Genomic DNA, 17,043 nt, shown 5'->3' with positions numbered 1-17,043 from the left:
CATCACAACCAGTTGAGGCATCATATCTTCAAGCCTACTTCCATCTAAATGACTTGAAAAGAAAATGGTGACAGGGTTGCTCTAGATTAAAAAGAATAACAGTAGGCCCAAAGTGTTATTGTATTGTATCAAGATGTGCAAGTCCCAGATGGTCCTGTGGGATGTTTTGTACCAGAGAGGTAGGATGGGAGGCAGAAACACAGCAGAGATTAATAGAAACATATGCATTTTCAGCATCTGATGTTATTTGAATTTTTTGAGGTGAACAGGACCTTTCAAAAGTGTTGATCAGGTCCCATCACTCTACCTCTCAAATATTCCCATGGTTTCCCACCACATTTACCCCCAATCCAATCTCCAGGCCACCTCCTCTCCTGCTGGTTTACCCTTTGTTTGCTCTGCTCATCCCACATTGGCTCCCTGACTGAGCTCAGCTGGTTTCCTTCCCAGAGTCTTCAAATTTGTTCTTCCCTCTGCCTGGTACCCTGTTTCTAAGATCTTCAGATGACTTAATCCCTTACTTCATTCAGGCATCTGTTCCAATGTCACCTCCTCAAGGAGATCTTTCCTAACCACCCTGTCTAAAATAGTTTCCACTCATCACCTGTCACTCTGAACCCTTTTTTTTTCAGTGAGTTGTTTGTCTGTTTCATCTCAGACCCATTCCCCACCTCCCTCTACTCTCTCTGTACTGCAGAGACTGATCCTTACACATTACATCTCCCAGCCTCTTTGCCAATTGGCTTCCAGTTAAGTTTGTTTAGAGAGAGGGACACTCATCTTTTGTGGGAGGAGAGAAGGAAGGAAGAGAGGCAGAATCCAGGAGATTTCTCCACTTTTCTCTCTTTTGGGTGGCATTATTGGAATTGACTGCATCTCATCTGGTTCCAGCATCTGCAAAGTGGTCTTGGCCCCTGGGCTTCAATAACAGGACTTCCCTTCATTCTTTAGCATGAGGGGCAATTGCAAATCTCTGGAGTGTCTCATTGTCACCTATTGCCCTTTAAGAGTTTCTGACATCATTGCAACTAATTCCTCAGATTAAATTCTGGACTTCTGTTCATTGGACTACTGTTTTTCTGACAGGATCTTCACTGATATATCCTACTTTATGTTTTCCCTGGCCTGTATCGCTGCCTGTTATATTATTTTGCTTTACTTGTTTATTTTCTATCTCCTCCATTAGAATATGACTCCCATGAGGCCCACATACTTGAGGACTCTATAGAGCAGTGGTTCTCAACCTTCTTAATGCCGCGACCCTTTAATACAGTTCCTCATGTTGTGGTGACCCCCAACCATAAAATTATTTTCGTTGCTACTTCATAACTGTAATTTTGCTACTGTTATGAATCATAATGTAAATATCTGATATGCAGGATGTATTTTCATTGTTACAAATTGAACATAATTAAAGCATAGTGATTAATCACAAAAACAATATGTAATTATATATGTGTGTTCCAATGGTCTTAGGCGACCCCTGTGAAAGGGTCGTTCGACCCCCAAAGGGTTCGCGACCCACAGGTTGAGAACTGCTGCTATAGAACAAGAATTTAAACCTGCTGAAAAATAGAAGACCATATATTTCCATTCCTCATCATTTATCAGAGAGCTGGAAAGAAGATTCATGCCTGAGTTTCTCCTGGAGAGCAGGGGGAAGGAAGCAGGCACATTGAGAAAGGTGGTGCCTGGGTCAGGTGCTACACTGAAAGCTCTCATTGTTCTTAGAAGTTCTCTTTTATGTTTCTGGCTTCAGGGAGAGACATAGCCAAGTTCCAGCTCCAGGACCCAATTGAGAATAATGGGAACTAGGCCTGTGAAGGGGAAGAAGACCAGTGGGAGGTTGGTGAGCACACTGGAAGATGGAACCTGTGGACTGGCAGGGGGAGGAGGAGGCGGAACTTTCCACTAAGCTGAGCAAGTAGGAACTCACATATTAAAACAACAATCACTAACGAATGTGTGACACCTAGTTTGTGTCCTGTCCTAAGCATTTTGCATTATTAAATCTAATATGAATCTATGTGAATAACAATGTATAAAACTGTATTAAGCCACATATTTGAAAAAACCAAAATTAACTGCATGTTATATATGTTTTTAAAAGTTGGGCAATTTAATTTGTTCTTGAAGACTGGTTTACTTTTTAACAGAACAAATCAGTGATATTAATAAATAAACCAGTAAATATCAATCCCAGACACACACCAGCATATAGAATGAGAAAGGATAACTGCTTTGCTAAACATAAAAATGACAGATGGAAATGAAGGATGACTTCTTGTCTTCTCACAGAGGGCTGTGCACAAGTGATATGTGGGCCTCTCTTCTACTTCTTAATATTTTTAGTAGCTGCTTTTATTCCCAAAGGTTATTTAGTAATATGGGTCTTAATTCCCAACTAGGTAGAATCGCTTGGGTATATTTATTATTCATTCTAATTTTATTGGGTTATGATTACAGAATGTGGCCTGTAAAATCTCTCCTTTAAAATTTTTGCTGAGGACATTTTTTATGTGGCCATAATATGACTCATTTTGTAAATATGCGATGAGCATGTAGGAAGAAAAAGAATATGTCCATATGAAGTACCTCTACTTATATTATTAGGAGTTTGTTTATTATATTTTTGACTCTCTTTTTCGTACTTCTTTCTTCTTCTTCTTACTTTTCAGCCCACTTCTAAAACAGGTATTTTAAAATCTCCCACTATATTTTATTTATTTTATTTTGCACTTCTAAAGATTTTTTCCAAGAGAATTTAATAACTAATCTTAGTCAATTTTGTAATTTTGTCTTTGTGTCTCCCCCACCCAAATTTATATATTTCCTCTTCCTAAGGTCATAAAATGTGTCTTTTGTTTGTTTTGCTCTCTTTTCACTCTGGATTAGTTATATGTGGGTCTTAAATACTTTTAAAAATATTTGTTTAATTAATGTTTGCACTGAAAGTGTAGAAATATGCAAAATGAAAATGAAATGCAGAATCTTTGAAACACCAGTACAGCAGCTTTACAAATTATTTTAGGAAGAGCTATGGAAATATGAATAGATAAGGAAAACTATTTTTTGGAACTATAAAGAATCAGTAAAGCAAAATTTTAGCGTGAAGTCATAGTATTGAAAACGATGAAAGTACCAACAACACAATAAAAATGGATGAAGGATATAAACTCAGTTCACAGAGACAGAAATACAAAGCCTTTTCTCAAACATTATGAGGGATACTCAACCTCACTCATAGTAATAGAGATTGATATTAAACTGATAGGAATTTCTGATTCTGGCCAAGACAGAGTAAAGGGACCAGATAAAACCTTCTTCCTTAGAAGAATAGAAAGCTGAACAAAATATGTGAGGCAATGGTTTTCAGATATTGTACAAATGCAGCCCAGGGTTGTGATCCCTGAGAAAAAGAAGCAACAACAAAAAAGAGACTAGTAAGTGCTCTAGCTTACTTTGCCTGGAGACAGTTTCCAGTCTTCAGCACATAATGAGGGAGCCCAACAGAGCTGGGCTATCTAACTTAGAAGAGGAGAGAACTTAGAGTTCAGGGAGGCCCAATGCTAGAAACTGTGGGACAGATACTAGAAAGGAGGGACTGGATCAGAGAAAAGGCTCTGGAGATCTGAAGGGGGTTCCTTTGAGTCTTTCACTGTTTGCTAATCTACTCATGAATGAGATTAAACTGCCTGCAGCTGGGTTAAATACCACTGGACATCAGTAAGCGGACAAATTCCAGGATCTCACCCAAGGCTGGGGTAGTCTGTGTTTACATCAGCCAGAGTGGGAAGATCTGATGCTTGCTCATTGGGTAGAATCTTAAGAAGTAGGTCTAAATTGGTTCAGTCTGATGTGGACCTGTTTTAGCAGTTTAAAAGCAAGCCTTGAAGTAAAACAACTTATTTCAAATTACTTAATTGTGCATAAAAACGCAACATTATTTAAAAGAATAAAAGAAATCTGGCAAAAGAACAACATAAAATCATAATGTCCAAATATCTACCAGCATGTAAAAATATAAATAAATTCAATATGAACACAAAGACAGAAATGATAGAACTAACAGACAAGAATGGGAAACAGCTATCATAAATGTTTTCTATGTTTCAGAAAATAAAAATAGTATGAGAAGAGAAATGGAAGATAAAATAATGGTATTCATATATTTTCAAATAAATGGAAATTCAATGTTTGAAATAAAATATATTGGGAGAGGTTAATATCAAATTAGTAACTGTAGAATAAATGATCAATGAACTTGAAGACATAGCAATAGAAACTATCTGAAATGAAGAACACAGAGGAAAAAATGATGCAAAATATAATAGTAACAGTAATATATAGGATAGTAGTAAGTGTTCTAATGTGCATTTAATTAGAGCTCTATAAATGTGAAGATATAAAAATTATTTTAGAGAAATACTGATCAAACACTTTCCAAATTTGAACTTAAACCCATAAATCAAAAAAGTTCAATAAATTGAACATGCAGAAAAACAGAACAAAGCATATCATAATCAAATTATTGAAAACCACTGACAAAAATATCTTAAGAGCAGAGAGAGAATAGACACTTTATGCGCAAAGAACTGAGATAAGGATGCTAGAAGGATTCTTTACAGATGCTATGCAAACCAGAAGATGTAGAGAGATATCTTTATAATACTAAAGGAAAATAAATTTGTTAGTCTAGAATTTTTTAACGAGTCAAAAAAAGTTAAAAAAGAAGATTTAGACATATAAAACCCGAAGGAACTCATAACCAGCATATGTGTACTTCACAAAATATTTTTAAAAATTCATCAATTGACACAAAGGATAGGAGGAAGGAAATGAAAGCATAATGTTATAAGGTTCTTATACTATACATAGGTAAGATATACACAGGCTAAAAAAAATACTTAAACCTAGACTGTGATGAATTAAAGACATAAATTGCAAACCATAAGGCAACCACTGAAATAAAAAAAACAGATGTACCTAATAAGTCAGTAGCGGAGATAAAATGGGATAATAAAAAAAACATTGAGTTAACCTAAAAGAAGGTAGGAAATGGGATATAAAGAAATAAGAAAATAATAGATTTAAATTCAACCACATTGTTAATCACATGAAATATATATAGTCTAAATACCCCAAGTAAAATGCAGAAATTGTTAGGTTAGATAAAAACGCAGGATACAATGATGTGATATTTATAAGAAACACATAAATCTAAAGACAGGTTAAAAGTAAAGTTATTTGAAAGTTATGCCATGCAAACACTTATTGAGTAAAATAGCTGGAGTAGCTTTATTGACATCACACAAAGTAAAATTTAGAACAAGGATAATGAGGAAAGAGGAACATTTCTTAATGATCAAAAGTCAGTTTTTAAAATACATATTTTTTTTATTGATTTTAGAGAGAGAAGAAGAGAATGGGAGAGAGAGAGAGAGAAGCATCGATTGGCTGCCTCCGTAAGCACCCTACTGGGGATCAAACCCAAAACCTGGTTGTGTGCCCTGGCCAGGAATTGAACTGGTGACCTTTGGGTGCATGGGATGACACTCAACCAACTGAACCACACCAACCAGGGCAACAAGTCAGATTTTGAAGAGGACATAATTCTAAATGTGCATGCAACTAATAACAGTGTTTCAAAATATATGAAGCAAAAGCTTATAGTACTTAAAGGTGAAATAGATAAATACACAATCATAGGTAGGGATTTAACACTACTCTTTCAGTAACTAATAGAACAAGTAGACAGAAAGTTAGAAATTGTATAGAACACTCAATAGTATCAATCGACTAGACCTAATTGACATAGAAATCTTCATCTAATAACAGAAGAATACATATTCTTTTCAAATGAATACAGAACACTTATCAGGATAGACCATATTCTGTGCTATAAAACAAGCCTCAATAAATATAAAAGGATTGAAACCATACAGAGTATGTTTTCTAACAACAACAACAACAAAGGTTAAAAATTGATACAGGAAAGACATCTGAAAATCCTAAAGTTGTAAAAATGAGTCAACACACTTCTGAATAATCCCTGGTTCAAGGAAGAAATTACAATGGTAAATTAGGAATATTTAAACTGAATGAAATTGAAAACATGATAAAACAAAATCTGTGAGGCAGCTAAAACAGTGCTTTTTAGAAGGAAATTTATACCATCAAGTACACATATTAAAAAGGAGAAAAGTCCCTTATTTTTTGGATAGAATAAATCTGTTTTTTACTGAGGTAAAAAGGAATTAAATATCTAATTCCATTTCCAGCTAGTCATTCAAAACTGGCTTCTCTCCCTCAAGCCTATATTTCTTAAAATAACTTTAACATAACTTTTATTTGCTCATCATAAAAACGGAAATAAATTTATATAGCTGAATTTGATAAACTCTATAAAATATTTAACCTAAGAGGAAGAGGTATATCTTACATTGGTGCTGGCACCAAATTTGTTCCTTTGTCCTTCAGATGACTTTCATTGAAGTTTGGTGATGCCATGGCAAGATCATATTGCTCTGTCTAACCAGCTTTCAGATTGATGGAGAATTATCATGTCAAATTTGTGATGGGAAAAATTCCATTTTCATTGATTGTCTTATGACATAGCTAAATTATTCTGTCAGCTAAATAATTCCTCATTTGTTAAAAATGGAGAAAAGTATTAAATCAATGATGCAAGCTTAAATTTTAAGACACTAGAAAAAGAAAATTAAATTAAACCTAACATAAATAGAAGAGATGAACTAATAAAGACAAATCCATAGTCAATGAAATAGGAAGCCAAAAGGATGGAGAAATACAATGAAACAGAAAGTTGTATTTTAAAAATAATCTATACTATTGGTAAACTTCTAGTCAGATTGATAAGAGAGAGAGAGAGAGAGAGAGAGAGATAAAACACAGTATCAAGAATGGGAGAGCTGAAAAATATGGTAAAATAAGCCATATTGGCTTTGTACATGCTTAAAAATTCTCCAGAAGGGTAAAAAGTGTTAATAAAATGGTTACTGTTGGGGAAAAAAAAGAGAGAAAATGGACACTATCTACATTTTATGTTTTTAGTTTGAATTCTACACTACTGTTTAAAAATAAAGTAATAAAAATGAATAAAGCATATATAATATAAATACAAATATAGAAGAAAGATATCCCTGAGATGAAAAAAAAATGTACCTAAGAGGAAAGAAAGAAAAAAGATGGATGCTAAATAAGGATTTGGATGAAGTTAATTATGAGGCAAATTGACTAGACATTTAATTAATGTCCTTAAATCTTTCAGACATGCATGAAAGATGAACAAATGACTATAAAACAAGTTATGAATATCTTGAAAACATACTCATTAAAATGTATTAAAAATATTCAGATCAGTGTACAACTTAGTAGCTATGGATAACATTATTAAGATAATTACCATCCTTATGAGGAAATAATTATAGAAAACAGACTGTAGCTATATCACTGTTATTACAGTATACATGAAACAGAGACATATTTCTTGTCTTTAGCAGGCTAGGGATTCTTGATGAGGACAAGACCTAAACACAGTAAATTTCAATGAAACAAGCTGAAATATGGCAGGAGGTGCCTGCATGATTAGGAAAGGTTTCAGCAAGGAGATGGTCTATGAGGTGAGCCTAGATCAGGGGTGGGGAACATTTTTTTTTTTTCTGTCAAGGGCCATTTGGATGTTTAGAATATCATTTGCAGGCCATACAAAATTTTCAACTTAAAAAATTAGCCTGCTATAATTGCTCAAACATTTAGTTAACTCACCCCTAATGCCTTGGCAGGGCCAGACCAAATGATTTTGCAGGCCTTAAATGGCCCACGGTGGGACGTTCCCCATCCCTGACCTAGATAGTGAGCAGCAATAAAATGGAGGGGTTCCTTTTCTAGGATAAGTTGGGAAGGAGCAAAGGGAGGGAATGAGACAATGCAAAAATCAGCCCAGAGGAAAGAACTCCACAGGCAAGATGGGGAAGATAAAGTTAGGGTATAAGAGGAGGCACGAATATGGAGAAACTGAACACTAGACTATGGAGTTTGACTTTCTTTCAGGTGTGCGATGCCACTAGAAGGTTCGGGCAAGGATTAGCCCTGCACAGTGAACAGGATGGATGGTAGCACTGAGAGATTGCAGGCAGAGACCAATTAGGAAACTGTTGTAATAAAATAGTGAAGTGGTGACTACAATTCTGGACAAGGGTGTGGCTGTGGGATTGGAAAGGAAGGCATGAATCCAAAATAGATTACTTCATAAGACTCAGATGTGTAGGAGAAAGGAAGGAAAGGGAAGAATCAAAGATGTTTCCTGGGTTTGAGATTGTCTTGCAGAGAGAATGATAGTACCATGGACAGAAATGATAGAATCAGGAAGAGATGCTGGCTTAACGGGAGGAGGGAAAGGGGGAGTTTGACTTTTAAAATATTGTGTTGGAGTGGTATATTGGCTATCAAGTAAAAATGTCCCAAAGAAATTAGAAGAGAGATCAGACTTGGATAATTTAAATATGGAAGTCATCAAGGGATGGTAGGATAAAGAGGGAAATTAGCCTAGTTAGGTTGAGGGGGCAGCTCATGGAGTGGCCCGTGCAATAATGGCTAACAACGCATTCGTAATTCCAGCACTAATATTTTCTAATACTAAACCACCAAAAGAAAGAGAAACATTAAAATAACCCAACACTTCAAGGTAAACACATTCTGACTTTGTCTGAGTATACTATATATTTTTAAACCAGTTGGGTTCAGTACATTTTACTTCTAGTTGTTGTTTTCTTCTCAATTATCTCAATGTGCAGAGCCCACCTCTGCCCCCACCCCAGGGCTTCCTCTCCAAGAAGTGATTAAGTTTGAGTGCGCTGGCCCTTGCCTTCCCTGTGTTCTTGGTTGCTTGAGTGTTCTTTTTATCCCGTTCTGTTTAATTACCATGCAAACCCTCTGTTGAGTTTTTAATTAGCAAGATATCTTCATCTGAAGACTGGAAACCCTGGGCGCTTTCAGCATATATTAGAGAACTAAAATATGAAATGAAAGAAAACAGAGTTTTAGCCAACACAAGCAAGTGACTCATTTCCTTGTGAAAACATACAAGGTTTATGTTACTCTGGCAACGATATTCCAGAACAGCGTCCCTCCCCTCCCCGGTTAGAGTTTTATGTGTTCCCGTTACAGTCTGTGTTCTACGGTGACCTAATGTGGAACCAAGGCACTTAGTGATTCATGAGACAAGAGAATTGTGCTTTCATGTCGATAGCTATCTCCCTTTGACTGAAGGAAGAAAAGTTTACTTTGTGCAAAGGGAAGAACTGTAAGAAGAGAGAAAGAACTCCGGACTGCGTGCTGTCCTAGGGTGTAAGTGTGGTGCTGCTGTGACTTTCAAAACACCACAACTGGTTCCAGTTTGTTAGAATTTTAAGTGTCTGTTTTGCTAAAGGCAGCTGATTAAGTCATAGTGTGCAACCTGTATGTGTGTGGCAGCGGGAAATGAAGGTTTAGAGGCCCATTGCGCAAAGGCCCCAGGTTTTTCTTGGGACTCATATCATGGGCGGGAATTTCAGAACGCTTAGGGCCAACATTTCAACCCAGATCACAGCAACTCTCCAAAGCAGAAATGTAGATAGCAAAAACAGTTGCTCTCATCTTTTTTTTCTTCCAGGTTTGAAGCTCTCTGTGGTACTGGAAAAGAAGTGGAGAGAACCTTCCATTTATTAGGCTCTTACTGCTGATGTTATTTTAAAATTATTGTCTGGAATAAAGGGGGAGGTTTCAGAATTTTAAGTTGAGAGGTTTTTGTGTGAGTAGCATTATATTTTCATTGAAAAACAAGTAAATTTTATAGCTATTGGAATGAAACAGACCAAAAATTACTGGTGCTATGAAGAGTTTTAGTGTCTTTCTCATACTTACCACCTGTCTGCAAAAGAGATTTTTCAGCTTTGCTCAGTCGTTTTCCCCTCAAAAGGTGTCGTGCCAGTTCTCTTGGCTTTGGAGAGAGAATAGAATATATAGATAGGAATAGTGGGAGGATGAAGGAGAACAATTTAGTGTATATATATATATATATATATATATATAGATATATATATATAGATATATATATATAGATATATATATAATATCTATATATATATATATATATATATATACACTAATAAAAGACAAACATGCAAATTGACCATACCTTCGCTATGCCTTAAGCCACGCCCACCAGCCAATCAGAGCAACTATATGCAAATTAACCCAACCAAGATGGCGGCCGGCAGCCACAGAGCTGGAGCAAGCAGGAGGCTTGGTTGCCCCAATGATGGAGGAAGCCATGCTTTCCGTCTGCCACGGTCCTGGCTCTGAGCTCCACTCAAAGCAACGAAGTTTCAATTATAGAAGGTAAATAAACCCCAGATACCTGCTTTCAGCCGGCCATGGCCACGGAGCTGGATCGAGCAGGAGGCTTCCCTCCCGCCTGCCCTGGCTGGCTCTGAGCTCCTCTCAAGGCTACAAAATTTCAATTATAGAAGGTAAATAAATCCCAGAATAAAAAAAGAAAAAAGAAAAAAAGGAGAGGCTGGGAGCTTCCGTGGCCAGGGGTGCTTGGCCAGCCTGAAAACGGCCCTCAGCCCCTCACCCAGGCTGGCCAGGCACCCCAGTGGGGGCCCCCCACCCTAAAGGGGGTGTGGCCAGCCTGAAAACAGCCATCAGCCCCTCACCCAGGCTGGCCAAACCTCCATGGGGTGAGGGTCCCCACTTGGCAGGGCTTGACCAGCCTGCAAACAGCCATCAGCCCCTAACCCAGGCTGGCCAGGCACCCCAGTGGGGACCCCCACCCTGAAGGGGGTGTGACCAGCTGCAAACATCCAACAGCTCCTCACCAAGGATGGCCAGTCACCCCAGCGGGACCCCTACCCTGATCCGGGACACCCTTCAGAGCAAACCAGCCGGCCCCCACCCATACACCAGGCCTCTATCCTATATAATAAAAGGGTAATATGCAAACTGACCCTAACAGCAGAACGACTAAGAATGACTGGTCACTATGACACACACTGACCACCAGGGGCAGACGCTCAATGCAGGAGTTGCCCCTGGGGTGGTCAGTGCACTCCCACAGGGGGAGCTCTGCTCAGCCACAAGCCAGGCTGACGGCTGCCAGTACAGTTGTGGTGGTGGGAGCCTCTCCCGCCTCCTCAGCAGTGCTAAGGATGTCCGACTGCAGCTTAGGTCTGTTTCCCGCTGGCAAGTGGATAACCCCGAGGGCTCCCGGGCTTCCAGAGGGATGTCTGATTGCCAGCTTAGGCCCAATCCCCAGGGAGTGGGCTTAAGCCAGCAGGTGGTCATCCCCCAAGGGGTCCCAGACTGCGAGAGGGCACTGGCCTGGCTGAGGGACACCCCCCCTCGAGTGCACAAATTTTTGTGCACCAGGCCTCTAGTATATATATATTCCTATTTATATATGATGTCACAGTATATGATGTCGATTTATATCATGAAAGGTTAAGAGAGGGAAGATAACTTGAAAATAGTAGAAAAGGCTAAAGGTAGAGAAGGAGATTTTTTTGGAGGGTTTGACAAGAAAGAATCAGGAATGGATCATATATGTGATGGTGACAAATGGAAAGAGAGGGAAAAAATAGGATTTTAAGAATTGCTGGGACTCATGTATCTTCATCATAGTGTGTTTCCTAATACAAGAAAAGGACCTGATTTATTTTAAAATTGAAATTAGACTTGTTTTCAGGAATTGCATATTTTAAAACAATTCTGCTCTGAAACATGAATCATATGGATCATGGAATTGCAAACAATAAGAAAATTATAGTTATTTTAAAAAATTGTTTGACATACTTGAAATGATTCCTACTAGAACGAAAAGCTTAACTTGGGGAATAGTGAGTAAAAATTCGTGTTTGTTTCTTTCTGTGTGTGATACCCAAATATTAACGTATAAAGCAAGTTAACAACAATGTATTTTGGTCCAAACACACCCTTTCAGTGTTGTCATCAAGAAGGTGGCTCTTCTATGAGTGACCTTCTCTTCCAATGTAAACAAAGAAAAGGCATTTGGAGCCATTTGAAGTTGTAGTCCGTACATTATAATATTTTTACATGAGTTTTTTTTTTTTAAATAAAACAATTTACTGATTTCTTTTTATTGACTTTTCTTGTTTCAAAAACATCAACTATGCTTCTGAGTATTATTATTTAAAAAAAAAAAGTAGCCCATCAGTGGAATTGTAGCTTTTAAAATTACAAGTAGAACTCCCCATAGGAATACTGATGGAATATTTTCTGTTTTAAAATTAATAATTCAAAGTAGTTGCAGATATTTTCAATTGGTTCAGCAATGTAAAATGAGAAAGCTAAACTACTTGCTGTGTAGGATCAAGAAAGCATGTTTTACATTAAAAAAAATTGTAATTGTCTACCATGAGTGGGTCAAATCAAAGAGCATGAATGTGTAAGAATCAAATAGTTTGTATATATTTCAAGCTTGAAATATAAAATATGAATGAATTATAATTGACTACAGGAATTGAAATTTGATGGAAATAAACACTGATCAGAGCCTTGACCATCAGCCTTGAAAAAGATGTTACATGCCACAATATATTCTCTATGAATGCATTATTAGTATTAATGGGCCAGTGAAATGTGTCAGATTCCCTATTCATTATGCCAACTATTTGTTGGCCTAAATATTATTAAATTTCACAATAGTACTGCCAAATTTGATAAGCAATATTGCTTATGAAAATTTAGGAGACTATTCTGGTGATTTTATTCTATAATAAATTTTGACTATGTCTATATGATATGAGAACGGATAAGACTGAGGGGAACTCTGGAATCAAGGACCAAAGAAGCACATGATTAAGTTAAAAATTATAGTTGTGATTCAATACATAACATAGAATTTACCATCTTAACCACTTTTAAGTGTACAGACCAGTACTGTTTAACATACATTGTTGTGAACCAATCCCCCAAACTCTTTTCATTTGCAAAACTGAAACTCTATACCCATTAAAGGACTATTCCCCATTCTCCCCTCCCCCCCCCCACCCAGTTCCTGCCAACCACCATTCTATCTTCTGTCTCTATAAATTTGACTACTCTAGATAACCTATGTAAGTGAAATCATATAGTGTTTGTCTCTTTGTGACTGTCTTGTTTCATTTAACATAATGTTCTCAAGATTCATCCATGTTGTAGCATGTGTCAGAATTTTCTTTCTTTATAAGGCTGAATAATATTCTATTCATGTCTAGACCATATATTGTTTATCCATTCATCCTCAGTGGACACTTGTGTTTCTTCCATCTTTTGGCAATTGTGAATAATGCTGCTATGAACATGGGTATGCATATATTTCCTTGAGACTAGGCTTCCAATTATTTTAAATATATACCTGGAAGAAGAATTGCTGGATCATATAGTAGTTTTATATTTAGTTTTTGAAGAACCACCATACTGTTTTTTCCAGAGCAGCTGGAAAAAACCTCCTTACTGTCAACCCACCAGGATTCCAATTTCTCCACATCCTCACTTCAAAAATGCTTATTTTCTGCTTATTGGCCATCCTAATCAGTGTAAGGTTGTCCTTTATTAAATTTAACTAAATTCAGACATTAACATTACTAAATAGAGCTAAGCCTGTTGTACACTTGGAAAGAGCCATAACTCAATTTTTGCTTAAGTAGCTTCTTCTTATTTTTTAAAAAATGTATTTTTAATTGATTTCAAAGAGGGAGGGAGAAGGAGAGAGAGAGAAACATCAGTGATGAGAGAGAATCATTGATCAGCTGCCTCCTGCACACCTCCTACTGGGGATCGAGCCCACAATCCAGGCATGTGCCCTTGACCAGGAATCAAACCTGAGACCCTTCAGTATGCAGGTCGACACTCTATCCACTGAGCCAAACCAGCCAGGGCAGCTTAGTCTTTTTAAAATTTATTTTTAACAGTGAGATATGTGTTATGTAATAACACATTTTAAAATACAATTACCTCACGCTTAGGAATCCACTCATTTATTGCTGAGCATAACAAACTTAGTGCCTTAAAACAACAACAATAATTGACAATCAATCATTTAGCTCAGGAATCAATGAACTGTGCAAAGTCTCTGCAGTGGATGTGTGGAGGCTGGAATATTCTGAAGACTTGCTCACTCACATGTCTAGTGGTGGATGCTGGCTGCTGGCTGGAACTCCAGTCAGCTAGGACTATGGTCAAAAATGCCTACGTTGGGCCTCTCTAGGTAGGTGCTTGACTTCCTTACAGCATGGTGACTGGGTTCCAAAAGGAAGTGTCCCTAGAGAGACTTAAGAAGCAATTACATTATCCTTCATGTTCTAATCTCAAATATCACCTGGTGTTCCTCTTGCTGTACTCTATTATTAAAAGGTCATAAAGGCTCACCCAGGTTCAAGGGTGGAAGCATAGACTCTGCCTCTTGATAGGGGACTTGCAAGATTCTGGAAAAGCATGTGCTATGAGAGGTATTTTTATGGCCATTTCTGGAAACCACACTTTGCCGTACTTAGTAATTTGCTACTAAACCAGGAAACTGTATGCGGAAGCATCTTACTCTAACACTAAAAAATAGTTACGTTTAGTCTAGAGATAGACTACAGACACTTGGAATTTTTTGTGTGCAAAAATTGTTCTCTATTTACATATCTATATATATAAAAGCTTAAGTGACCATTATGGTGGAATGACCGGAATGACTGGTTGCTATGATGCATACTGAGCCGGAGGCAAGTGAGAGGTTAGGGATGAGCGGTCCTGGATTGTGAGAGGGATGTCGGACTGCAGGGATCGGGCCTAAACCAGCAGTCAGACATCCCCTGAGGGGTCCTGGATTATGAGAGGTCACAGCCGGGGGTGGGGGAGGACCCCCCCCATGCACAAGTTTCATGCACCGGGCTCTAGTTACAAATAAAGTCTGTCTGTCTATCTTGCCCCTGTTCTATGGCCCTCATGTAGGCTTTGCAGGCCCAGAGGAAGAGTGTAGCTGGAAGACCACATATCACATACATAATAGTTTCAAATCAAGTTAGCAACATGTTCAGTGGAACTGTTTCTATTTTCTTACCTTGACACATGTTTCTTCATAACAACCAGGAAGGTCAGATTTTTAACTTAGAATTTTGGAAGCCCACATTCTATGTCAAATGTGATTGGAAGAGACTTCCCTTGACTGCTGGACCTTGTTTCCTTTTCTTTTCCCCTTCCCAGCTCCATCCAACACATTGAAGGACCTCAGACACACACATGAGGACAATCCAGGTTGTGCCCAAACCTCAGCTACAATCCCATACTGCAAGAGACTGTTCTTTGGTCACCCCTCATGGCTAGCAGGGCAAATATCAGAGCTGTAGACCACCTCCCAAAAGATGAGGCAGGGAAAGTGCCCATGTAGACCTTGGGAGCCTACATGGCATCTGGGGGCCATTTGTATAGGGCATTCTAGGGTCTGAAGCTGACTGAATGAGATCTAAATGTGGGGACGCTGGCTCTGAGTGACCATGTTCACCCTACCCATTCACATAGGATGGAGGAGGGCCAGTGCAGGGCTCTCTGAAGCTCAGGAAGCAGAGCCTGGAGCCTGGTCCGAGGGTAGTACTTGTGGGAAGGTAGGAGAGAGAACAGTGCTGCTCTCTGTTCTGTCCCTTGCCCTGGGCTCTGTTTAAAATGTCATTGTGCAGCCCTCTTTAATCGTCCCCCATTTCTTCTTTCAATCTGTCTTCTTTCTTTCTCCTCTTTACTTCTCTTTCCCTTTTGTCTTTTACCTCTCCTTTTATTTTCTATTTTCATTCTAGATCTTCCTAACTCTTCTTCTTCTTTTTTTTTTTTTTTTTTTTTAACTTTTGTGACACCCTGCCCTCAGTTAAATGCTGGGACTTTGCTAGAGGGCTTGTTGTGTGATAACACAGATTGCTGGGACTGAGATGGCTCTGCCCCCATGGTGATTCCCAGTGGTTGGAGCCTGAGCTGCATTTTGGTGTGGCTGATACACTGCTCAGAGTTGGGGCTTTAAAAACCAAGCTTTGTCATACAGGAGCCATTTTATTTCAAGGTAACTAAGAAATGATTTGCCCTCTTAACCTCTAACATGCAGGAGCAAACAACTTTTATTAGAATCGGTGACACTTGGAGAGGATATTTCAAAAGAGTGAGTCAAAGCTGTTTGTATCTTGTGAAAAACATTCTTTATCCTGGTTTTCAATTAATTTAATTTAACTATCTTACCAGTGGCTTTGGGTCCAGTTCCAATTGGTCTCTCCAAAACTAATATAAACAGAATTAATTACTTCACTATTCACCTCCTTTTCTCCCGTCAAGCTTCCTTTTCGGCTTGAACTATTTTGCTATCATATACCTAACAATTTATTTCCTGCTCCACAACTAAAGGTTATTTAGTTTCTACTGGATTCATACATCCTCCATGTCCAGATGGGTGATGCTAATTGGTAACAAAAGTACATATTCCAATCAATTGCATTTTATGTCATTATCTTTGCTGGCAAAATTATAAAGCCTAAATGCTGTCATACACCTTCCTATATAAAAATGAACAAATAAAAAACAAAGTCATATCTGGGCAAAAACTCTTCAATATTAATCAAAGAGCAAAACATGTTAGCTTCACCATTTTTCCATTTAGATTTTAAACTGGGCAGAAGCTTCTGGAGTCTATAATTGCTTATATCCAGAATCTCTGGAACACAGTGGATATTCAAGACTCAGGGCACTGAAAAGTGAAAAAGAAAATTGATATAAAAATAAATCTAACTGTCAACCTCTAATCCCCAAAGGGATAATATAGACTTTGAGAAGTTAAGCATGGAAGCATTGGGCCATTACAAAATGTTTCAATTTTTCTGATATGACCTGCCTCATGAATTTTAACTTTTGGTTATTTTTGAGATGTTATGTTTTTTTTCAACAAATAATACTTATTCTTATTTTGAGTTTTCTTTGTAGAAAATTTGGAAGCGTAAAAAAATCATTAATAATTTCATA

This window comes from Myotis yumanensis, unplaced genomic scaffold (genome assembly GCF_028538775.1).
Source record: "Myotis yumanensis isolate MYYU_CA2020_CCGP unplaced genomic scaffold, mMyoYum1.0.hap1 SCAF_8, whole genome shotgun sequence".
Classification (NCBI taxonomy): Eukaryota; Metazoa; Chordata; class Mammalia; order Chiroptera; family Vespertilionidae; genus Myotis; species Myotis yumanensis.
This window is presented reverse-complemented; position numbering follows the sequence as displayed.